Source organism: Leptidea sinapis, chromosome 1, assembly GCF_905404315.1.
Source record: "Leptidea sinapis chromosome 1, ilLepSina1.1, whole genome shotgun sequence".
In the NCBI taxonomy this organism is placed as follows: domain Eukaryota; kingdom Metazoa; phylum Arthropoda; class Insecta; order Lepidoptera; family Pieridae; genus Leptidea; species Leptidea sinapis.
Window position 1 is genome coordinate 14313521 of NC_066265.1, and position 25501 is coordinate 14339021.

The following is a 25501-nucleotide window of genomic DNA, read 5'->3' on the forward strand; positions in this document are numbered from 1 at the left end:
ACGTCTAACTATACTCAAATTTAACTATAAGGCTGCTAATTATGACACTATAAATACAGCACTGAATAAAATTGATTGGTCTATCGAGTGATTGATACGGATATGGCTGTGCGTAGGTTTTAAAATTTGATTAATGACATAATTAGATCGTATATCCCTACAGTCCGTTATAAGTCTACACAATTTCCTTACTGGTTTTCTCCAGGATTGGTACATATTTATAAGAACAAAGAAAAAGCCTGGATAAAATGGAAAACATACAATAACATTTGCGATTACGAAATTTTTTCTCTATATCGAACCAGGTGTAAAAACGAGTGCAACAAATGTTATCTTAATCATATTAAATTAATCTATGAAAATACCACTGAAAATAATAATAAAACATTATTGGACTTACATATCTAAGCGTAAAAATACGACTACTATACCTGCCAATATGTATTATAAGAATACTACCTCTGCCGTCGCAATTGTTACAATGTAATTTGTTTGCCTCATTCATCCACTCAGTCTACGAACCTTCAATCTGAGACACTAACAACTGGCTGCCGAACACTAACCTCTCTTATAATTCCACTCTCATAAAGGACATACAAATTTCTATGACATCAATCACTGAAACACTAAGCAACCTAGACGACTCTAAGGGGCCAGGATCGGATGTTTTGCCTGTTCTTTTTTTAAAGTCTACAGCTAGATCTCTGACAAAACCGCATCATATATTATTCAAGAATTATTTAAAAAATGGCGTGTTTCAGGATATCTGGAAGCAAGCATATATGACACCAGTTCATAAAAGTGGCGATAAGCAATATATAGAAAATTACCGACCTATGTCGATACTCTTTTTAAAATCAATAGTTTTTGAAACTCTGGTTTGTGAACCAATCTAATACTGTGGTATTATTTATCCTAGTCTACACAGTGTAATAATCCCTGATCAGCATGGTTTTGTGAAACTTAGATCCACAACTACTAACCTTTTGGTTTTTACGAATTATTTGTTTGAGCATTTGGACCATCGCGTGCAAATCGATGCTGTATATACTGATTTTCAAAAATGCTTTGACAAAGTGGACCATCAACTGCTTCTCAATAAAATAGCTTATAATGGTATCAGAGGAAATCTACTCAGATGGTTCTCCTCTTACGTAACCCGAAGAAGCCAAGTAGTTGTAATTAATGGTTATAAATCAGATATCATAGTAAACACACCTTCTGGTGTTCCACAGGGATTCTAATTATCTAGTTCTCTAATTTTAGGTCCTTTATTGTACCTTTAGGTCATTTTAATGACATAAAAAATTGTTTCTAGAACTCACAGTTCTTAATGTACGCTGATGACCTAAATATTTATAGAAGTATTAGCAATGAGTCTGATGTCAACCTACTTCAGCAGGACCTAAATAGATTTATCCTTGTCTGCCATCGTAATAAATTGAAAATTAATTTTGATAAATTCTTATAAATTATCTGACTCTATAGTTTTTTTAGCGCGTTTCATTTATTAAGGACTTGGGAGTTCTCTTAGACTCGAAACTGCATCTAGATCAACACATAATCACTATCAGAGATAAAGCGTTCAGATTATTTGGCTTCGTCATGAGGTCGTGCAGTGACTTTAAGCGTCCCTCAAGATTTTTAATATTATACAAAACACTTATACGCTCCCAAGTAGAGTATGCCACACCAATATGGAACCCCTTATTTATTAAATATGCCGACACTTTGGAGAGGATACAAAGTAAATTCCTTAGTAGAATTGATTTCCAATATGAGTACGAAACGAACGTACAGTCAAATGCTTGAAAGTTATAAACTTCTTAGCTTACGCAATCGGCGTACTCTTTTGGGTGCAAAGTCATTTATTTATTTATTTATTTTTATTTATTTATTATTTATATATATTATAATTAAATACATTGTTCTACATGCCTAATATAAATTTACAGTCTCAATCTCAAAAACAGAAATAAACAGGCACCTTTAAATTAAATTCCTCTGGATGGCTCACTAGGAAACCCTGTGCAGAGCCAACCAGTGCTTACCGTCTGCTATGTAATTTTATATAATGTTAATAATTAGTGAAATAGAACTAAGACTGACACTTAAACAATATTTATCTGACTTTAAAGCATACCTATCTTATAATAAGAAATGTATATAATTAATAATAAATAAAATTAATAATAATAGATAAAGCAAATAGTTATATAGATAAAGCAAAGTTATAAACAAATATTCATAATTAAATACATAAAGTTATATTAATTTTGAGTTAATAATTTTCTCGTTTTCATCATAGCTGAATTGTAAAAGCCACTCTCGCACTGTAGATCTTACTTTGTAAGAAGAGAGGTCCGCAATTTTTATTTTATTATTTACTTGGTTATATATTGAAGGTCCTAGATAGTTAGCATGATTTCGATACATGACATGATTGAACTTCGGAACACAGTAAATATTTTTGAATCTAAGAGAAGGTATAGCCAAATTTTCTTTAAGGCGACCGGGTTTTTTGTGCTGGTTGATTATTAAGCAGTATAGAAATAATTGTCGAACGGTAAGGACTCTAGTTTCTTTGTAGAGCATATGAGAAGGGTACATGAAAGGTTTATATGCTATTATTTTTAGAAGCATGCGTTGGGCTCTTTCAAGACGTATTTATTTGCTCCTCCCCAGGATATTACACAATACCTCAAAACAGAACCGACTAAGGCATTGTAAATTTTTAAACAAAATTCTGGATCACCTAGATGTCTTATAGTTTTGAAAACCTTTCCAAGTTTTCGGATTCTCCCTGAAAGTGTTTTAATATGTTCATCCCATCTTAGATATTTGTCTATGACAACCCCCAGATATTTAATTTGATGAACACCTTCGAGTTTTATACAACTGCATTGGTTTAAAGATGAGCAACAATGCACTTTAACTGAGTAGTTTTTATTTGGTAGTGATTTGACACTTGCAGAGAATGCTATAAATTTTGACTTTTTTAAATTCAAGGTAAGAAGGTTTTTCTCGAGCCATAGAGTGACATTTTTAAGTCCTAGTTCAGCGAGTTCCTGGACAGCATCCCAAGTTCTACCTGTGAAGAGCAGAACTGTATCATAGGCATATGATATTATTTTACAATTTGGAATATTCAGGGAGCAAAGGTCGTTAATATAAATTAGAAATAAGGTTGGACCTAAGATACTGCCTTGAGGTACGCCAAATTCTACTTGCTTCATGTTACTGTACATGCTATCTATTTTAACAGTTTGCTTTCAAATTTTTAAGATAGCTGTGAAAGAAAAGAAGTGCATTGTCTCGAATTCCTAGCCGTTCAAGTTTTGATAACAGTATTGGCACATAAACAGTATCAAATGCGCGCGCCAAATCCAGGAATAATCCAGCACATTTATGTCCATTATCAGTATTTAAGACAATAAAGTCAGTTAGTGCATCGACTGCATCAAAAGTAGAGATCTTACTTCGAAAACCAAATTGGTTACATGAAATAATTTTATTTGAGTTTAAGTACTTAACTAAATAGATATTTACCAAACGTTCTAATATTTTTGATAGTATAGGTAAGATGGCTATCGGTCTATAATTGCTGACTACGTTTCTATCACCTGCCTTGTAAATCGGTCGAATTATAGCATGCTTAAATATATCCGGGAAGACGCCAGCATCTAGGCAAATTATCTACAATATTACTTATTAACATTATTACATATTAACTTAACAGTTAACTTAATTACGCGTAGCATATAGGCGGGCGGTGCGCGCGCAGCGGCTATTTCACACGCCGTGCTACCGCACGCACGCTGGCAGTCGCGCCCTACTGCACGGATTGGTCGACACACATGACAGACTTTTTAATGACCTTGACATTTTCTTTTCAACAAAAACAAAATTTAAAAAGCAAGTAAATGATATTTATTGAACAGTATTAATATTTTTTTATGTAAAATCTCATTAGGTAACTCTTTTGTTTAAATGTAATGTAATTTTGTAAATAACTTAGTTTTAAGACGTCTAATTTTGTATTTCTTTCCTCTTTTTGTATGTACATATTACTTTAATATTAAACTTTGTTATTCATCATGTAAGATACTAGTTACTATAAAATTTATCTGTGGATAACGGTGTGGGTTTTCACTAAAAATTAATTTAATATCTACTGTACTTTGAAATTGTAAAAAGTATTGTGTGAACTGTTTGTTGTCCCTAAGAAATAAAATAATTTAAGGACATTAAAGTATAATGTATAGGTATGACATACAACGGACATTAAGATCTATGACATGTCGTATCAATCGTAATGAGAAATATGATTACGAGTCTTATTACTATTACAGCGCTTTCGCATTACTTCCGCGGTCCTATCCATACCCGTGAAAATACAGATCTAGAAATCTCGGACCGACTTCGGATATAACTAGAACATACTGCAAGCATACTTGGAAACTTCGTTCTATTGGTAGTTTGTATTTCATGTAATCATAAAAGTATTGTTTTAATAGCGTATATTATGTAATAATTAAACTCCAAGAGAGTAAAACGCTATATTAGTTGTGGAAAATATCCCATAGTTGTAGGAGATGCTCATCATAAATCGCTATCAATATTATTCGGCAACACATCGGACGAATGTCTGAAGAAAAACAGCAGGTGGCAGTACAAGTACGGGTCCGGTGATTATTATGCTATTATTAAAAAATTAAATAACATTGAATGGTCTGAATCAATAAAAAAGTCTCGGAACGGAAGAAACCGTAACGTATTTTTTCTCGATTTTAAATAATTTGATACATCAACACATTCCGAAGAGAGTGATATTTTCAAATACTCACTACTCCACCTGGTTCAATGCTCCATTAATAAAACTTATAAAAAAAAAATTAACTCATCACCTAAGTATTTTAGGGCCTTTATAAAATCTAAATTGTCTCGTAATGAAGTACAACATTAGTAGTTCTTCTAACGGCGAAACGATTTGTAATTACTTTAACGATTATTTCAATTCTGTTTTCGTTCCACAATCCAATATTAATAATACAACGGTGCCCAACGACATCTCTTCCCATCTCATTGACATATAAACTATACACATAACAGAAAAATTGTTCTTAATCATTTACGAAAGGTTGATATCTACAAAGGGCCGGGTATTGGCCAAATCCACCCCTTATTTATTTCGAAGTTAGCTAAGCAATTGTCTTATCCTCTTGCAATCTCATTTAGAAAATAAATTATCTCTGGATGTTTCCCTCATATATGGAAGCAAGCGCTCATTACCCCGATATTCAAAGTTGAGAAAGAGACTGGCATCACGTCAAACAATATCGGCCGATTTCAAAACTCTGTTTATAAAATAGTAATTCAACAACTGACCGATGTTGTATATCGTCATATATCTCCGTTTCAACATGGGTTTTTCCGCGGCCGTTGTGTCAACACTAATCTTGTAACCTTCACAGATTTTTTACTCAATGCTATAGTTTCCAGATGTCAAGTGGTCGCCGTGTACACCGATTTTCCAAAAGCATTCGACAAAATAAGTCATGAAACTCTCTTAAATGAGGTTTCGAGGATTGGCTTACACGATGATCTGCTACGATGGTTCGAATCTTATATAAGAAACCGAAGTCAAGCCGTTGCTCTCAAGGGATATATCCCATGTTTTCTCGAAATTCCCTCGGGAGTTCCTCAGGGTTACCATTTTGGTCCATTCCTGTTTACACTGTACCTGAATGATATGTCATTACTTTGAAAATTCTTGTCACTTGCTTTACGCTGACGACACGAAAATATTTAGGGTGATTAGATCACAAGAGGATTGGCTAGAAATCAAGCAGACCTTAATCGATTTCAACAATATTGTGCTAATAACCAGTTATTAATTAATCCAGACGAATGCTATACAATTTCATTCACCCATAAACGTAATCCGTAACTTATAAGATATCAAGTCACATTCTCACACGAGAGCAAAATATTCGGGATCTAGGCATTACGCTTGACTCCAAACTACACTATCACACAGACATTGATAATATCATTGCCAAAGCATATAAGCAACTAGGGATGATTCTGCGTCTATCCAAGCCCTTCAGGAACCCAACAAGTTTAAAAACTCTATACTATGCATACGTTCGCAGCATATTAGAATTTGGAAGTGTAGTCTGGATTGTCCTCAATACGCTGTCCATGTTTCTCGAAACGAAGAAATTCAAAACAAATTTCTCAAAGCACTGGTATATCGTACTGTTGGCTGTTCCAGTGGCTTTGAAAGTATTTCTCAGACACACTGTATTATGTCGCTTAAAAATCCGAGAACCTTCTTAGATGAGATGTATCTTTTCAAGTTAATTAATTATTACATAGACTCTGACAGCCTTCTAGAAAAAATATCTTTTAATGTTCCTCGAGCCTCCTCACGTTCTCAACGTACCTTTTATATGACACTTTGTGATCGTGTGATTACTACAATAATTCATTAAGTAGCTCTAATATATTTCCGTTACCAATTCAAAATATAAATATAATATTGCTAAAGACTTGCTCCAACCAGACTAATGTCGTCTTACATTACCTATTAGCATTACTCTTTCAAATGCACATGTAAATAATTATATAAATAGTTAAATAATATTATATCCCTTAGCTTATTATTATATATATTATTACTAGTCTAATATGATTACTTTACATATATGTAATTAATGGAACTGCTAGGTCTCTTTGAATTACATAATATGTAATTATGCTTGAAAATGACTGTTTGTTTTCTGAAATAAATAAATTAATTCTTAGGCATTATATTAGAAATATCTATATATCCATATAGGTATTGACACGGGAGTGGGTCAGGGATTGGAAATAATACTCCGCTTATAGGAACGAGTCTTAATTTGCGTTCACTTTTTCTGAACTTGCACTTCGCCGGTCTGCCGCTGTTCCTCTTGTGGGCGGCGGTTCCTTCAACGCGTCACACCGCACCGAACACTAAGTCTCTTCTATCTTCTTCCTCTTGGAACACTTCCACTTTTCACAACTTCTTCTTTTCTTCTTCTTCTTCTTTACACTTTCGAGTCAGAACTAGAACTGCCGTAGGCCACGCTTAGTATGGCTTATATACCCCCGGATCCGTTCTATTTTCAAAATGATTCTCCCATTCCATCTTTAAATTTAAATTGTACTAGAACTTTTAACTATTTTTAATCCTGCTTACACATTTTCCATCCCTTTTTTTCTGTTCGATTTGATCCTGAACTTACTAGAAATTTCCTTTAACTTTACAAAACCCAAAAAACTCCATACACTGGTAGGTGTATCGAACCCGGGTCTACAGCGTCTAAAGTAAACACTTTTCCGCTGAGCTACGAGTATTGCTGACGGAGCTGTTGAAATTAACAATGTCTTGAAGTTTGACAACTCTCGTCATATACTTCGAAGGGTGGCTACGCAACAGTATTATCTATCGCCCTAGCCCTATTGGGCATAGCGATGGATTCCGTAGTGAAGTCCTGAGTATATATAATAAGTTATAATTATAAATATGTAAATAACAGTAGTTCATTAAAGCTTCCCAGTAACCGTTTCGTACCGCAACGTACTCACTAAAAGTCCAAAAAATTTTTACTTTTAGCAGTTTAATCAATCACTTGAGATCAGTTTCATTTTCATCTCTTTTGCTTCAATTAATAATTATATCTTAATAATATTTATTTTATTAATCTCGATCCAGGTCAAAACCGTTCGAGCGAATGTGCAAATGAATTACGATTTTACAACAACAATTATGAAATAATTTGCAACGCTGGAAATAGTCTTCAAGAATCCATTCAATTCGAAATTGCAGTAATAATCACCATTATTGTTTTTGACTGCGTCTTCAAAGTATCTACCATACATTATTTAATATCGTCAAACTGTAAGTGTCTTCTTTGTTATAACAAAGTATATAATAGTAAAAGTATCTAGTTATAATTCACATCTCTATCCTAAGACATGCCCGAACCAATGGAGCACACATTTCTATTTTCTCAGAAGGGCTTTTTTATATAAAACTCATAGAGGCCTTGCGTGTGGTGTCGCACCAGAATAGCACCACCCCATCTCCTCCCGTGGGGGTCTTAAGAGAAACGGTGGATGGGCAGCAGCATCTTTCGATAAGAGCACCACCATCTACTGCGATCGCCAACCTGCCTGCCAAGCGTGGCAATTATGGCAAATCCACCCTAAAACTTAAGAAACACTGTAGGGCCCCGGCCCCTGTCCCCGGTTTCCCCGCCGTGCTAGCCACGGTAGCAGCCACTTAGGCGACGGGTAAGATTTGGCAAGGCTACCATAAACAAAGACCATTGGCCCTAGCAATATACAACGTCAAGACACTGCGAACCGACGAGAAGTTGGGAGAACTGGATGATGCTTTGAGCAGATAATAATGGGAGCTCGTGGGGTTATCTGAGGTCTGAAGACAAAGTGAGGACTCGATACTCTACTTCCGGGAGGGCGACCAACTGTCCCCGGGGTAGTGTGGTGTTCCTCGTTCACAAGTCTCTCGTCTCAACGTAACTGAGGTGGGGAGCGTGTCGCCTAGGGTAGCGACCCAAAACTTAGAATTACTGAACGGTATTCGTTAAAGGTAATTCAGGTTTACGCCCCGACACACTCACACGAGGAGGTGGACGCCAGCCAGTCACATACCTAAGACCAATGTTGTCATGGGGACTTCAAAGCAAAACTGGGCAAACGTAGCGGCGATGAGTTGAGAGTGGGGCAATTTGGTTATGGAAATCGGAACACCCGAGGCCAAATGCTGACTGACTTAATGGACAAGGAGGATCTCTATATGATAAACTACTTCTCCATGAAGCCAGAACAATGTAAATGGACATGGATCAGCCCAGATGATGCCACTAAAATTGGGATTGACCTCATTATGTCGACCAAAAGACATATATTCAATGTCTCCGTGATCAACTCAGTGGGACTGATCACTGCAAGGTAAGTGGCACATTAAATATCAATCCAAAACTGGAGCGGTCTCGACTGGTGAAGCCTACGCTTCGACCCCCACCCATCCAGATCCATAACATCGAAAACTTTCAACTGCTTCGAATGCCTCGGTCACTGCGTAGACGTGGACGAGTATATTAATAAGTTTGTGGCAGCTGTTGAAACGGTTGGATCTAAGTTCCTCAAGTCCAGCCGTTCAAAAAGAACAGGAAAAATCTCAGACTATACCCTCGAATTTATTGATGTAAGCCAAATGAGCCTTCAATCCCCGGACAATGCTTCCCATCGTATGCTGTTTTCTAGGGTTATCATGTATCGTCTGGTGCGCAGGCTTGACGACTTCCAGCCTGCCGAAGAAGCAGGATTCTGAAAAGGAAAGAAAGAAAGAAAGACCATTTATTCTGCAACTTAAACCTAGTATACAAGTAGACTTATTTATTAATTTATACATTATTTAACATGCAGAATTGGAGTTTAGCACTTTAGCACTATAGACCACATACTGAGGCAGCTGAGTTATACAGAAGACCAGTGTAGTATAGGAGTATTACCAGCCACTTTGCTTGGCGTTCATGGACTATGAGAAAGCCTTTGATTCGATCGCGACCTGGGCGGTGCTTCAGTCCATCCACGGGTGACACATTGAGTATTGCTATATCGAAGAATTAAAGTGTTTGTATGAGATCGCCACCATGTCAGTCCGTCTCACAGGATCAGAACTCGAAGCCTATCCGACTGCAGCGGGGAGTATTCTTCACAATAAGCCACAAATTTTTCGGCCTCACATGGAGTACTGTTCTCACCTCTGGACGGGTGCTCCCCAGTACAAGCTTCCATTTGACCGGATACAACAAAGAGCGGTTCGAACCATCGACCATCATAAGTCATCTCAGATGACTGATGTTTTTTTGGCATTGCGTAGAGATGTGGCTTCGCTCTGCATCTTCTACCGCATTTATCATATCATGAGGAGTGCTCAGAGGAGCTGTCCGAGTTGATTCCGGCAGCCGCATTCCACCACCGGACAATACGTGCAAAGTACCACCCGCATCACGTTGACGTCTGACATTGCAAAATCGCGCGTTTTGCAAGAAATTTCTTGCCTCGCACAGCCACTTTGTGGTTTCAATTACCGGCTGCGGTTTTCCCAAACAGATACGACTTAGATACCTTCAAGAAAAAAGCATACTCTCACTTAAAAGCCTGGCAACGCATCTCCTGACACCTGAGGTTGCGGATGTCCATGGGCGGTTGCCTCACCTCTCCCCATCCCAGGAGCCTCTTGTCCGTTTGCCCCCTCAGATATAAAAAAACTCAGACATAGCGTGAAAGTCACCGACATAGCCCAAATGATTGCGAAATTGAAGTGGCAATGAGTAGGGCACACAGTTCGACGGACAGATGGCCGATGCAGTGTTTGTAGAACCCCCACAAGATGCACCGACGATCTGTTTAAGTTCCCCGAAAATACGTTGAAGAGGGTAGCACAGGACCGATCGTCGTGGAGATTTTGCCTTTGTCCAGTAGTGGACGTTTTCGGCTGATGATAATGATAGTATATACTGAGGTATAAAGAATTAGGATTAGTCCCATTTACTACCGTAGATTATAATCATAACAAAAAAAACCGTGTCAGTACAAAAACTTTTCCCTTCACTACGAGTTTTCTCTTTTTAATATTTCGTGACTTAAATTGGCATTACGCAATCCTAAAAACAGTGCCTTTGTTTTAAGGATTGCGTTGCAAGAAACTCTTGTTTTGTCGACATGTCTATGCGTCTGTTTGTTGGGAATTAGGTCAAAATAAACTCCTTGAATAAGAAATAGTTATACATTTATTGACTTTAGGGAGTGAGAATTACATAAAATATTGCAACAACACTTGGTGAACGTCATGAAGCGACATCAGTTCGTAAAATGGCTATGACATGTTTTTTTTTGTCAACTTTATCCCCTTGCAGGTACTAGTGAACAGGGGCCGATTGGTTCTGGCACTCGCCGACCGCTGCCGCGGCCAGCTTCGCTCTGCTTACGTACAGCGTCAACAGTCTAAATTAGCTTTTAGGGCCTACTATTGAACAAAGGCCACTTCAATTAGAAAAAAAATTGTGATTACACTAATGCATGATTAAAAAATAATGACTATACAAGAAAGAGACCAAACAGCGACGGCCTCATAAACTAACGACCAGTAATTGTCTTACAATACCACTGTAATGTACCCGTGAAATTATAATGTCACTTAAACGAGGCCGTTAAATTGTAAGAAATGAAGTTGATTGACAATGTACCGTTTTATTATAATATCACGGCTTTGACAATATACCTGTGACTTATGTCGTTATTAAAAAAAATATAGTATGTACGAAAAAATATTATTTATTCGTCCAGTACCAGTACAAATAGTCACATCCGTATAATATAATACAATTTTAGTTGGCCTGCACAGAACCAGACAAGAACCATGCATCATTATCATGTATATAATCCACTAACTTCTTTGCCAAAGAGTTTTATATTTAATATAATATTTCTTAAATTTGTGCTCAGTGAGTCCTACTATACTGTCTGGTATTTTATTATAAAATTGAATACCAAGACCTATGAAGGAGGCCTTTACTCTAGCTAACTTATTAAATGGCACGTACAGTTTATTTTTTCTTCTTGAATTGAATGAATTGGTACTCTGTAGTAATTAGGCTCGCTACAAGCAACTTTGCTATCGTGCATCTTAAAACTCTGATATGGCATTTTATAATGGACAATTCAAAAAACTCTTTTTTTAGCTGTCGATTCAAAAAGGTTATTAGAGAACTCGACGTGGTTTGTAATGCAAGCATCAAAAATTATCGCATTAACGGAGCAATGTCACAAAGCGCAACAAGAGGTACGTTTTGAAATCTTCTACATCCTTCTTACTACATCGATATAACTTAATGTATATGTCAAGAAATATTTTATATGCCAAAATAATAAAAGCTACAGAAGAAGGATTTTATCTCCAATCAAACAATATAAGCAATAAAATCAAGCCGCAGGTGTTGTCTGTTAAACCCGTGCACTTTGTTTATCGAGCAGCTGTGCTTGCTATCTAAACAAGTTGCAGGTGGTGTGACAAACATGTTCACCTTGTTTGTCAGATTCTAGCTGCAGTTTTACTTGTTCGTTTCAACGAGATGTAGGGAGAAATTTTTAAAAAGACAACTTATTTGGATTAAAATTTAATTAATTAATTATGTCTTATACAACGAGTTTATTAACTCTGAATGATTAATAGCTACAGCTTATTTTATGAGCAGTATGCCATGACGCAATGGCAGCGGGATTCCACTTGCGACCGACCGCCAATGCGTGGTCGCTTCTGAGGTCAGTTCATCGTGTGACTGGCTTGTGCAGCTGACATGATTCCTCCCCCCGTAAGTTCGTGATTACCGGAGGGATGAGGGTGATCTCGGGCTTACCTCAGAATATAAATAAACATTTTCTTAATTTTAAACTTAAGCGCTACTAACGTAGGTAAACTAGGTTTCCTATACTAACACTCTTATGATCTAGAGTACCGATGAACTTAAAGGGGTCATAATATTTACGGTCACTGTAAAACTCTTCGGCTTTATAAAGGAGCGGCTGCTCCCTGTGTCATTGAAAATTTGTAATTTATTTCAGGTATCACTATGTGCGGCAATTTAAGTATACTGCTGCAATAGTTTAACCTTACCTTACTTAATTTCATTCGTTTCCGGTTGAATCCTGTAAGATTTTCTGGTTGAGTGTCGGTGTGAGATTCTTTGAGTTTACCTAATTGTCTCTGTCTAATCTGATCTGTTTCGTGTTCGAATATATTGTTCTCGTTGTCGGGGGTATATTCGTGATCCGCAGATGTGTCTTCACAATATAATTTGTTTACTATCATGTTCTGTATTATAATTCACTGGTGGTTGGTGTGGCGAAATGCTTAATTTAATACTATTATACTTTGCTGAAACGGTGGCGGTTTGCTGAAAAGATAGGTCGGGGTGCGTTTTAGGATATTCCAAAGCGTAATCCTTGTATTAGCAGTGCAAGCCTAAGGGATCGATATCCGCAGTTTGGTATATAGCAAAAGTTTTGAGGGATACCGAAATTAAAATGATTTTGTGGCATTGCTCTAAAATTATTATTTGAAACTGAGTTGAAGGGTAACTTGTACAATGAACAACTTGAGTCACAGCTTTGATACCAATGGTCAGGACTGAGGGTTGGTTTATTTAATTTGAAGGAAATTTGTCGCAGTCGCCTAATTTTTCGATTTTAATGGGCGGATCTGTATACTAGGTTTCTGATTATTTAGAAAAGCATAGAATAGAATAAAAAATTATTGATAACAAACCACCACCACACAATTATTAAAATGATACAAACCAGAATGAGTAATAAATTCTTAGAACTAACAAATAAAACAAATTAAATAATATAATTTATAGCTTAAAACGAAAAAGGTACTGTGCGGCAGTGAATGTCAACAAATGGAGCTAGCGCAGTAAAAAGCTGCAATAGCGTGGTGCCAATGTAGCACTGTCTTTCAGTAGCCTCAACATTATCGAATCTGGGAGTAGCAGCGACTAGTAATTTTTAAATTATAATTATGAAAATAATTCTATGAATATAAATAAATAAAAGCAGTATTGATCTAATTTTTGTATTTAACTCTTAAAAAATTAAAAAAAAATTGAACGTTAAAAGAAATCTAAAAGAAGATCATTTAGATCTTAACGACTGAAAAATCATAAAATATGAGGTTATTAATAATAAATAAGTGTTTATATAAATTATGGTTACTATAAATGTTAATATTATAATATAAAATTTAAAAAAGGTACAAGCAGTTAAACAGCTCTATAAATATCATTAAGTAGGTAATTTTTGGTTTTTATTTTGAAGTTTTGAATGGTATTACTAAGTTGAAGTGGAGATGGCAAATCATTCCAGCACTTGGTGGCTTGATATCTAAAACTTCCCCGATACGCAGCAGTGCGGTGGCTAGGAATAGCTAATATACGAAAAGCGGACCTCGTATCCATATTCAAAGCTTTATGCTGTCCAAGCTATTCTAACTTTTGAAATAAGTATGCTGGTGTTTTCCAAGCAATTATGCCAAAGAGTAACACAACAAGGTGTAAATGCCTTCTTCCGTCCATCTTGAGTACTTTTGCCTCTTTGGGATATGGTGTAACATGCGGGGAGGAATATTCCAACAAAATCTAGCGCACGCATTCTGCACTCGCTGTATGACATTTTTAGTTTTACTAAGTAGTCGTGGGCCATAAACGGTGTCCATACAATTAAATTTAGAAAGGACGAGAGCATCACACAGACCTATGCGTGTATCTAAATTTAAGTAATGTCATAATTTATATAACACCTTAAGACGATAAAAACAATTTGAAATTGTCAAGTTTATATATTTTTCGAATCGCAGACTTTCGTCCATTATAAGTCCTAAATTTCTTGCTTCATGCACACGTTCAATTTTATAATTATTAATTTTTATATCAAGATTGTATCGCTCAATTGTGTTTAAACAGTTCTGTGTACCGAAAATCATATATTTTGTTTTAGCTGGGTTGAGAATTAATTAGTTTTTCTCTGACCATTTGTAAATGTGACCGTTTAAATCTGAATTAATTAAATTGATTGCATCAACTATGTCGTGAGGATTGAAAGATAAATATAGTTGAATGTCATCTGGATACATTTTATACTTACAGTGCTTTATATTTTGCAATATGTCCGCACTATACAAAATAAATAACCCTGTGGAACTCCTCTTTTCATGTTACTACACTCTGACTAGCGAACTTTAACATCTTCTTCTGTGGTTACAACTTTCTGAGTTCTATAGCTGAGGTAACTATGAAATCATTGTATAGTATTTTCACTGAGTCCATAGTATGCTAATTTTGATAGTAATAGAGTTAAATATAAGGTGTCAAAAGCACGAGAATAATCAAGCAATACTAAAATGGTTACTTTACCCACATCCTGAGCTGCTAGAATGTTGTCATCTATATCTAAGAGTGCAGTCATGGTACCTCTTTTCTTTCTGAACCCGGATTGAGGTTCTGGTAAAATTTTGTAGCTTTATAAATAATTTATTAAGTGCTTATAAACAATTTTTTCAATTATTTTAGAAGGGCAAGGAAGAACACTAACGGGTCGGAGGTCTTTAAAGTCATCGGGGATGTCTTTTTTTGGCACAGGACGGATAATAGTATGACGCCATAAGTTTGGAAATGAGTTAGTTTGGAAGGAGACATTTATTATATGTGTTAGTACGGATAGTATTTTGGGCATTGTCAGTAGTAACATGTCAAGTCAAATATCGTCAATACCAATTGTTTGCGATTTAAGTTCATAAAGAGCTTTACGTACTATATTATCATCAATCGTTTTAAATTCAAATGTTGTATTACTGTGTCTGTGAAATTCATAGTAAGTCAGAGTTGACAATGTCACATGGCCAGTGCCTGGAATTTGAAGTGGGAATTGATTTTATTTGGATCATTAAGATGATGAGATAAATTACAAATTTTATGTTTTAGCCTAATGTGGTCCTTAATATGCTTCCACAATGTTTTCGGTTTTTTAATATTGGAATTTATATATGTGTTAAAGTATACTTGCTTTTCACGACACAGTGCTTGAGGAACATAACGTTTCAAGTCCTTATAAAACTGTACATGTGCTACATTATTAGTTTTACGAGCTCTTTTAAATGCTTCATCCCGCCTTTTCATGATCAATTTTATATTATACGTAATCCAAGGGTATTGAATATCTCGAGTAAATCGTGTTGTATTAGGTGCATAAAAATCAAACAAAGATATATTAATACTAGTAAAATTGAGAACTATATCACTTACGTTATTCATTAATAATAATTTGTCCTAAGTAATGCTGTCCAGTGATTGTTGAAAACTAATTCTATCAATATTTTTATAAGGGTCTGTAGTACGAGAGCTAGCAACGTCAGGAAAACAAGCATTTCAGGTAGGCTAGTTTTTAGATATCCTATCTCTCTCACTGTTCCGGACGTCATATGGACTATCTGGCTGGCGGTAGTGGTTGCGTTCATCAGTGCGCATCCTACCTGCACAGGTAAAATATCGATTTTTTAAATCATTTTAAGAAGTTTTTTTTTTATTATTTTTATTGAACTTTCTACAACGTAAATCTAATATTGCCAGACATTTTTATTGCTGTTTAAACTATTCCAGACGCTAATCTCGAATTAAAAAAAAATCAAAATAATTCAGTATGGCTGAATTTTTTGTATTAAAAGTTATTTTATTTAAGTATCTAAAAACTTAAAATTAACTTGCCAAACAATAATTCGGTTGTTATACCTTCAGCCAGACCGATTTAAAAGTGGAAAGTGATGTGGAATCATTTTGCTTGGTCTAAAAATAGCTGTCGAATAAATTACAGAGAAAGAATTAAAAATTATTGACTAAATGTGTGAATTAATGTAGTATCAAAATAATTATTTATTGTTGAACAAAATTAAGATAATAATCAATCTCAAATATAAACAAAAATTATATTTTTTAATTGATAATTGTATCACAAAAAATGGAGGCATCTTGATAATCATAATCTTCATCACTGCTGTCATTTTCATTGTCATCAGCGTCTTTTGGGTTGTCATCGTCTTGTAATAAGTTATTATATGTAAAAGAATGAAAAATTTAATAATCTTTCGGCAAATAAATTTATAAGTATTTTATTTTTAATTTTTTTCTTTATTAATAATGTCGGCAACTAATGATGCAAACTAACTAAACAACTATGCAAACTAGCTAAACAAGACTAAAGATGCAATTGCTCTCCAACAAACCAGACAAAATCATATTTATCGTCATTTATGGTCCAGCCGGAAGCTTGAGGTGATAGAGATGTCGGGTGTTTTTAATGAGCATTTCTCCGAAACTTTGTAACGTAACGAACTTGCAGTAAATGCTGATACAATTCACTTTTGCATGGTGGTAGGCTTGATGGATCAAAGTTACGAATTTTTTTTTTTTCAAAATTATCATTATATCTGATTTTTTAGACCGATAAGTGTTTGAAAACAGATTGAACCTAACTTCATTGACGTTCCAAGAATCACGAGCTCCGTAAATATGACAAATTAACTTTTCTAAGATTTTAAATGTCTCATTCAGCAATTCTTCATCATCTGTTATAATATTTTGACAGGCTAATTGATACTCTTCTGATTGATCTAACAGTTTAAAAGGTCGAAGTTTACCTTTCCGGAAAAGAGCTGGTGTGTAGTCGCAAATAATATTACAAAAAAATTTCAGCTATACTGAATTATTTTGAAAAAAAAAATTAATTTGAAATTTGCATCTGGAACAGTTTAAAAGTTTAAACAGCAATAAAAATGTCTGGCAATATTAGATTTACGTTGTGGAAAGTTCAATAAAAATAATAAAAAAAAAACTTCTTAAAATGATTTAAAAAGTCGATATTTTACCTGTGCAGGTAGGATGCGCACTGATGAACGCAATCACTACCGCCAGCCAAATAGTCCATATGACGTCCGGGAGAGTGAGAGAGATAGGATATCTAAAAACTGGCCTACCTGAAATTGTCTCTCAAAAACGTTGCTAGCTCTTAGACTATTAGGCATTATTTGTTTTAGAAACTACTTAATATAATAATTATAATATCAGAACGTGTAACACTTTCAAAACAAATGTTGTGGGTACTTTAAAATAAGTCAAAGTGCAATATATTTAAATATTAAAATTTAACACAACACAGTTAGAAAACACCAATAATAACACTTTTATTTAATTAATAATTAAATAAAAGTGTTTAAATAATTAATAAGAAGTATTAACGTTGTACTATAATGTATATTATTATATTATATACATGGGTAAATACAATACATTTAATATAAGTTTAATACCCTCAACACGCACAAATTATAGTCAACATTCTAGTTTATATCGCATTTGTTCTCTGTACAATGAAGTCTGTCAGCAGGTAGACATATTCAATCCGTCAGTCCCAAGGTTCAGAAGACTTCTGCTAGAAAAAGCGGATTATTGGCTTGGGGACTGTGGGCTTGAATTGTGTTCATCTGGCTTAAGTTAATGTTTTTAGGTATATATAAAATCTAGAACACATTTAAAAGCATGCTGTGTTCACTTCCAGAATGACGCACTCGCCCCAACATGTTAACATATTTTTCTATTTTATACAACATTAAGAGTGTATCCCGTTTTGTGAACCTAATAAAAAAAAAATTGATTTAAATGTCGCTACTACGTGCTGAGTGCAGTTACGCGGTATACACGGCGTGAAGTAGCGGCCTAGTGTCGCTATGTTTCGCATAGGTTAGTGTCGAGGACCGGTGGCCATCCCTTACCCCCCCCCCCAACCCCCCCAACGAAATATGAGAGCGGTCCATAAAGAGATATTACCCCAGGAGGGTACCGGCTCTACCAGAGTTGGAGAATCCCTCCCCGGGCACTCTAGCTCGGGCTGCCCTTCGTATTCTGGGGAGGGCACAGAACCGCGCATGACCAAGGACAAACGAGGCAGTATCACCACGGCACCCCGCTCCACACTCAACGTGGACTTTTGCAATATCAGGGGAATTCACTCCAATTTAAACGCCGTCCACCACCACCTTGCGACGGCGCAGCCGGCCTTGTGTTTCCTTACTGAGACGCAGATATCTCAACCTAGCGATACGTCATATTTAACGTACCCCGGGTACAAAATTGAGCACAATTTTTTGCCTCATGCCGGGGTATGTGTGTACGTTAGGGAGGATATCTGCTGTCGCCGTCTCGGCAATTTTGAGGGTAGGGACCTGTCCACTCTCTGACCCCGCGTAGATTTAGAGGACCGCGTCCGCATCTATGCGTGTGTCTACAGGTCCCATGGTGGTAACGCAGAAACCGATCATCTCATGGGCTGCGTTCAAGCGGCAATTGACGACGTACTTGCACAGATCCCCTCCGCTGAAATCGTAGTCTTGGGTGATTTCAACGGGCACAATGCCGAATGGCTTGGATCACGTACCACAGACTACGCAGGGCGATCTGTGCATAATTTTGCATTGGCGTATGGTCTGTCCCAATTGGTTGAGTCGCCAACGCGGCTCCCGGATGTGGATAGCCACATGCCGTCCTTATTGGATCTTCTGCTGACTACACATCACGATGGTTACCAGGTCTTTGTCGACGCCCCTCTCGGAACGTCCGACCATTGCCTGGTCAGGAGTGTAGTGCCTATCCGACGCCAACGTCGCAGACCACCAGCGACCCGCCGCGTTTGGCACTACAAGTCAGCAGATTGGGATAGGATGCGTTGCTTTTTTGCATCCTACCCTTGGGGCACGGTTTGTTGCCCTTCGGATGATCCTAGTGCCTGCGCCGTTGCAGTAGCCGATGTGATACTACAGGGTATGGATATTTTTATACCAAACTCTGTAGTACCCATCGGTGGCAGATCACAGCTCTGGTTCGATGCGTAAGTTAAAGCAGCATCTGACTGCAAAAAACAGGCGTATCGAACTTGGGTTGCGGCGCTGGGCACAAAGGATCCGAACTGCACAGTTCTTAAGAGGAAATACAACCGTGCCTCCAGATTTTTTAAGCGGCAAATCGCCCGTGCAAAGTCAAAACACGTCGTCAAAATCGGCGAGCAGCTTTCCAGTTACCCGACCGGAACACGCAAGTTCTGGTCGGTGTCGAAAGCTGCTCTTGGTAACTTCAGCCAGCCGTCCATGCCGCCGTTGCACATGAGGAATGACACCCTGGCCCATACGGCAAAAGAGAAAGCCGATCTCTTGTGCACTCTTTACGCCTCCAACTCGACTCTTGACGACAACGGAAAAACACCGCCGACCATCCCGTGGTGTCAGAGCTCTATGCCTGAAGTACAGTTCAGACAGAAAACTGTTAGGCGAGCTCTGTTTTCGTTGGACGTCAGAAAGTCGAGCGGGTCGGATGGCATTTCTCCAAACGTGCTTAGAACGTGTGCCCCTGAGTTGACGCCGGTGCTAACGCGTTTATTCCGGCACTCTTATTCTAAAGGCATAGTCCCTGACTCATGGAAGTCAGCCCTTGTCCATCCGATCCAAAAAAAAGGAGACAGTTCGGATCCGGCAAACTACAGGCCTATTGCTATTACTTCCCTGCTCTCCAAAATCATGGAGAGCATAATTAGCCGTCAGCTCTTGGTATATCTAGAGGGTCACCAGTTGATCAACGACCGACAATACGAGTTTCGCCATGGTCGGTCGGCAGGTGATCTTTTGGTATACCTAACACATAGATGGGCGGCGGCTATTGAAAGCAAGGGGGAAGGCCTGGCAGTTAGCCTGGATATAGCGAAGGCTGATCGTGTATGGCACAAGGCGCTCCTCTCCAAACTTCCATCATTTGGGCTTCCCGAGAGCTTGTGAAAGTGGACCTCCAGCTACCTCACTGGGCGCACCATACAGGTCGTTGTCGACGGATATTGCTCGAACCCGAAGCCCGTGAATGCTGGAGTGCCCCAAGGCTGTGTGCTGTCTCCGACGCTGTTTCTTTTGCATATCAATGATATGTTGGACACCTCCAACATTCATTGCTATGCAGACGATAGCACTGGTGATGCCGTATACACTGGCCATGCAGGTCTCTCTCGGGAAATCGTCGACCAGTGCCGGGAGAAACTTGTGTCTTCTATCGAGTCCTCTCTTGAGAAGGTCGCGGAATGGGGAAAATTGAACCTTGTCCAATGTAACCACCAGAAGACTCAAGTTTGCGCGTTTACCACTAAAAAACCCCATTTGTCGTATCACCGCTCTTCGAGAACACTTCTCTTAAAGCCGCGCCTAGTATTGGAATACTGGGTCTCGAAATCTCGAGCGATTGCCAATTTCGTGGTCATCTGGAAGGCAAAGCCAAATTGGCTTCAAAGAAACTGGGCGTCATTAATAGAGCACGGCAATACTTCAAGCCGGCCCACATACTATCGCTCTACAAAGCGCAGGTCCGGCCACACATGGAGTATTGCTGTCATCTCTGGTCTGGCGCACCCCAGTATCATCTCGATCCATTTGACCGCTTGAAACGCAGAGCAGCTCGAATTGTCGGGGACCCAGTGCTCTGTGAACGGCTGGATCACTTGGCGTTGCGTAGAGACGTAGCTTCATTGTGTGTCTTCTACCGCATTTATCACGGGGAGTGTTCCGAAGAGCTGTTTAACCTGATTCCTGCCGCCGAATTCCACCTTCGCACGACACGCCACAAGTTAGGATATCATCCTCACCATCTGGATGTGTGGCGGTCCTCCACAGTGCGGTTTTCAAGGAGCTTTCTTCCTCGTACTACAAAGCTGTGGAATGAGCTTCCTTGTGCGGTGTTTCAGGGACGATACGACATGGGTACCTTAAAAAAAAGCGCGTACACCTTCCTAAAAGGCCGGCAACGCTCCTGTGATTCCTCCGGTGTTGCAAGAGATTGTGGGCGGCGGTGATCACTTAACAACAGGTGACCCGTACGCTAATTGTCCTCCTATTCCATTAAAAAAAAAAAAAAAAAAACAATCTACATATACATCTACATAGCATGGCACTACAACAGCTATATTAACTGAATACGCGGGTGTTTCGCACAAAATTTTCAAACAAACAAATTAAAATATATATTTTAGGAAACAAAACTTTGTTCACCCATAAGTGGTCGCAAAAGATGGCAAGAGTTTTTTGAAGTTATCTAACCAAAACAAAAATATAACAAAACGGAAGGACACAGTTACTGATGGTATTTCATCTTATTTGAAAATATATTGAGTGAGGGTTAAAAACCTAGGAAAAAATATTGGAAAATGTCAGTTTAGAAAAATTGGTCCTGATGTCTCCTCTCGAGTCTCCTGTCTTTAAGTGATCCTTCAATAACAGCTATCCACTTTAAAATGTTCCACGAAGATCACTTGCTAAGCTGATCTCTATTATTGCTAGCCGCTATGAAGCGTAGAGTAAGTATATTAAAATCCATCAATATGACCTTGACTGGCCTAAATCATATTTATTTTATATTCAGATGTCGAATACTAAGGCCCTAGTGAGAGAGTTCCTGTTCAGTGACATGACGCTACAGAAACCGTTTCGTAATGAGCTGTTGCAGCTGTATGACTTGGTCTCGAAGAAAAGCATTGAGTTCCAGGTGCTGGGCACATGGGAGTTATCAAGATCAACAGTTCTCACAGTTTGTATTTTTATGAAAATTAATTCTACTATTTATCTCAAGCGCACCATGGCGAGAGACCAAATACCACAGTGTCTGAAGACGAAGGTTTTCAACCAGTGTGTTTTGCGTGATGACTTACGGTACGCAGGCATGGTCGCTAACTATTGGCCTTATGAGAAAGCTCATGGTCGCTGAGAGGGATGGAGAGGGCTATGCTCGGAGTTTCCCTGCGAGATCGAATCAGAAATGAGGAGATCCGTAGTAGAACCAAAGTTACCGACATAGTCCAAATGATTGCGAAACTGAAGTGGCATAGGGCAGGGCACATAGTTCGACGGACAGATCGCCGTTCGGGCAATAAAGTCCTCAAATGGCGACCACGTATCGGAAGACGCAGTGTTGGAAGCCCCTCCACAAGATGGACCGACGATCTGGTCAAGATCGCCGGAATACGTTGGATGAGGGTAGTGCAGGACCGATCATCGTGGAAATCTTTGGGGGAGGCCTTTGTCCAGCAGTGGGAGTCTTCCGGCTGATGATGATAGCGAAAGATCCGAAAAACAGGTCAACACGGATAAAACCCAATTACATTCAAGAGACGTAGTTCAAATAATACATAGAGCCTATATGTCTGTCAAGTATACATGAGCATTTGGTAATAAAACGAGCTAAAGATTTATTATGACCAACAGCTAATAGCATTGCATGCCTCACAACATATCAACGTGAGGGAGTGTTCTTCTCTCGATATGCCGCCGTGTCACTATTTTGCAATATTATATTTTTTTGGGTGTCAATTTAATCAATAATAAGGGACGTTGGAAAACTAAATTTATAAAGTCGGCGACATTTCTTTATTTGTATGAAATATTTTTTTCTGGTAAAATATCTATGTATCGTCTGGATGAAGAAGAGATGATGCTGCTGTTTGAGCATTTATCATAATAGAATCTTAATGGCACCCTACATCCTATCACAACCCTTGAACACATTTGTGTGATGATCGATTGTATAGTTAAGAAACAAAACTCATATTCGAACTAATATTATTATAGTAAGGATTGAGTACCGTGAAGACGCTTGTAACAAGTTCTACCGTCAGGGCTTTGACTGAAACATATGCAGTTGTTGTATTATGCATTGTACATAAGCTTCGTCTATGGAAGAGGAAAGGTCAGGGAAAGTGATAACTCCCGCGCTGTTGCAATATCACAGAAACCATAAGAGCGTTGCCGCCCTTATAAGTGGTTGCACGGGTTTTTTTGAACGGATCATGTCTCATCTTCCTGGAACACTGCCCGTGAAAGTTCATTGCATAGTTTGGGAGTGCGAAAGTTCATTTTTAACAGCACTGTGGGGGCAAGACACCAGACCCATACAGGATTGATATTTCAGTATGTGGTTTCAAAAGAAATTTACTTTTGATAAAGATTATTAGTTATAACAAAGCCGCTTTAATTTTGTTCCAGATGATCGGGAGTATTTCGACATTCTTGACAGTCATGACTCAATTTAGAGTGAAGTTTTAATTCAATATAAGGCTACTCGCCATGTTTAACTATTGTAAGGCAACCATAGTATAATTATAACTAGTAAGGTTAGTAGGTATTCACGTACTATTACCGCAACTCGAGGCCTATTGTACTGTGTACAAATTTTACTTGTAATCTGCCAAGGGTCCAAGCGCTTTTGAGACTGCTTACAGTTTTTAGTCGACGACTCGCCCAGTTCAAATTCCTCAATTTTGAATCTATTTGCAGGTGTTTGTTTGTGTGCTGGTTTCCTCACGGTGTTTTTCATCACCCTTAGAGCGTCGCGTAAACGTTCATATGAATTCGGAAAATCGACAACAAATTGTTACGGTACCTACCAGGGTATCAAACCGGCACCTCTTGCTTGAGAGCCTACGGATCTTGGCTCCATCGACGCACTTATGTTATATTATATATATATATTTACCAGTCGTTGAATTAATTTCCTTTTAATTCACTAGTAGAGTTTCGCACTTTTCCTCTTTTTAACCTTGAGCTGTTCCCAAGCATTAATATTTTATGGAAGTTATTTATCTGAGTCAAAGAAGACTTGTGTTGTACCCTGCCATACGATGGCTAAACCTAGACTGTCACAAATAAAGTGAAACATGTCAACGGGTGATTGGAATAAGCATGCTTTTTTAATTTCAATTAAAAAATACACGAAACGTACAAAACAAAACGAACAGAAAGAAGACCAGATTTATGCACGCACTATCACAGCCTCTTTCTAACGATGGACCCTCCACGTATTAAGAGTCACAGAAAAGAGAGCAAACCTTCCTTACGAACCTCTTCTTGGGAGATTTATTCGGAAAAGATGTGTGGGAAGACCCATACAAAAGGTGGTCTGATGAGATTGTGGTAATTAGAGGATAGAACTGGATGAGACTGGGGGAGTTCTCCATCCATGAAGGAAATTTCTATCTAAAATCAATAGTCGATGTGGTTTCTTTAGATTAGTAGACTGTCCACGTGGTAGTGTTAGTTTTGGTAAACTGAAAGTTTCTATAAAGGAGAAAAAGTTCAGAAACATAATGTTAACTACTTCGTGAATATACATATATATCTACTGTATTTTTCATCAATCTTTATTTGGGCTGTCATTCCTTCCTTCTCTTTCCATTTTTTTTTGTTGGAGTCAAAACTATCTTCTTCCTTCTTAAATCCTCGCTCCCAATTGGACGGAGCGTTAAAACAGCGAACTGTTATACCCTTAAAATTAAGGCTGCTTAAGCATTTATTATTGATTGGTCATTTTTTTTATGGAATAGGGGGACAAACGAGCGTACGACCTGGTGTTAAGTGATCACCGCCGCCCACATTCTCTTGCAACACCAGAGGAATCACAAGAGCGTTGCCGGCCTTTAAGGAAGGTGTACGCGCTTTTTTTGAAGGTACCCACGTCGTATCGTCCCGCAATCACCGCACAAGGAAGCTCATTCCACAGCTTTGTAGTACGAGGGAGAAAGCTCCTTGAAAACCGCACTGTGGAGGACCGCCACACATCCAGATAGTGGGGATGATATCCTAACTTGTGGCGTGTCGTGCGAAGGTGGAATTCATGTTAGAAACCAAAAAGAAATGTCTACACAAGTTGATAAAACGATATTGTCAGTTAAAAACTATTGTAATAAAGCGACTCAAACAATTAATCTAGAAAAAAATACACAAGCTAATTTTTTTCGACCATAAACCATGTAAGGAAAA

General features: G+C 37.9%; 1 long non-coding RNA gene across 1 annotated transcript; it reads left to right on the top strand.

The window, feature by feature from the left end:
• Positions 1 to 22120: 22120 nt before the first annotated feature.
• LOC126967607 (uncharacterized) lies at positions 22121 to 24367 on the top strand. Its single transcript, XR_007730047.1, has 3 exons — positions 22121 to 22277; positions 23729 to 23856; positions 24020 to 24367. It is a non-coding gene; the product is annotated as an uncharacterized LOC126967607 (long non-coding RNA).
• The last annotated feature ends 1134 nt before the right edge of the window (positions 24368 to 25501 follow it).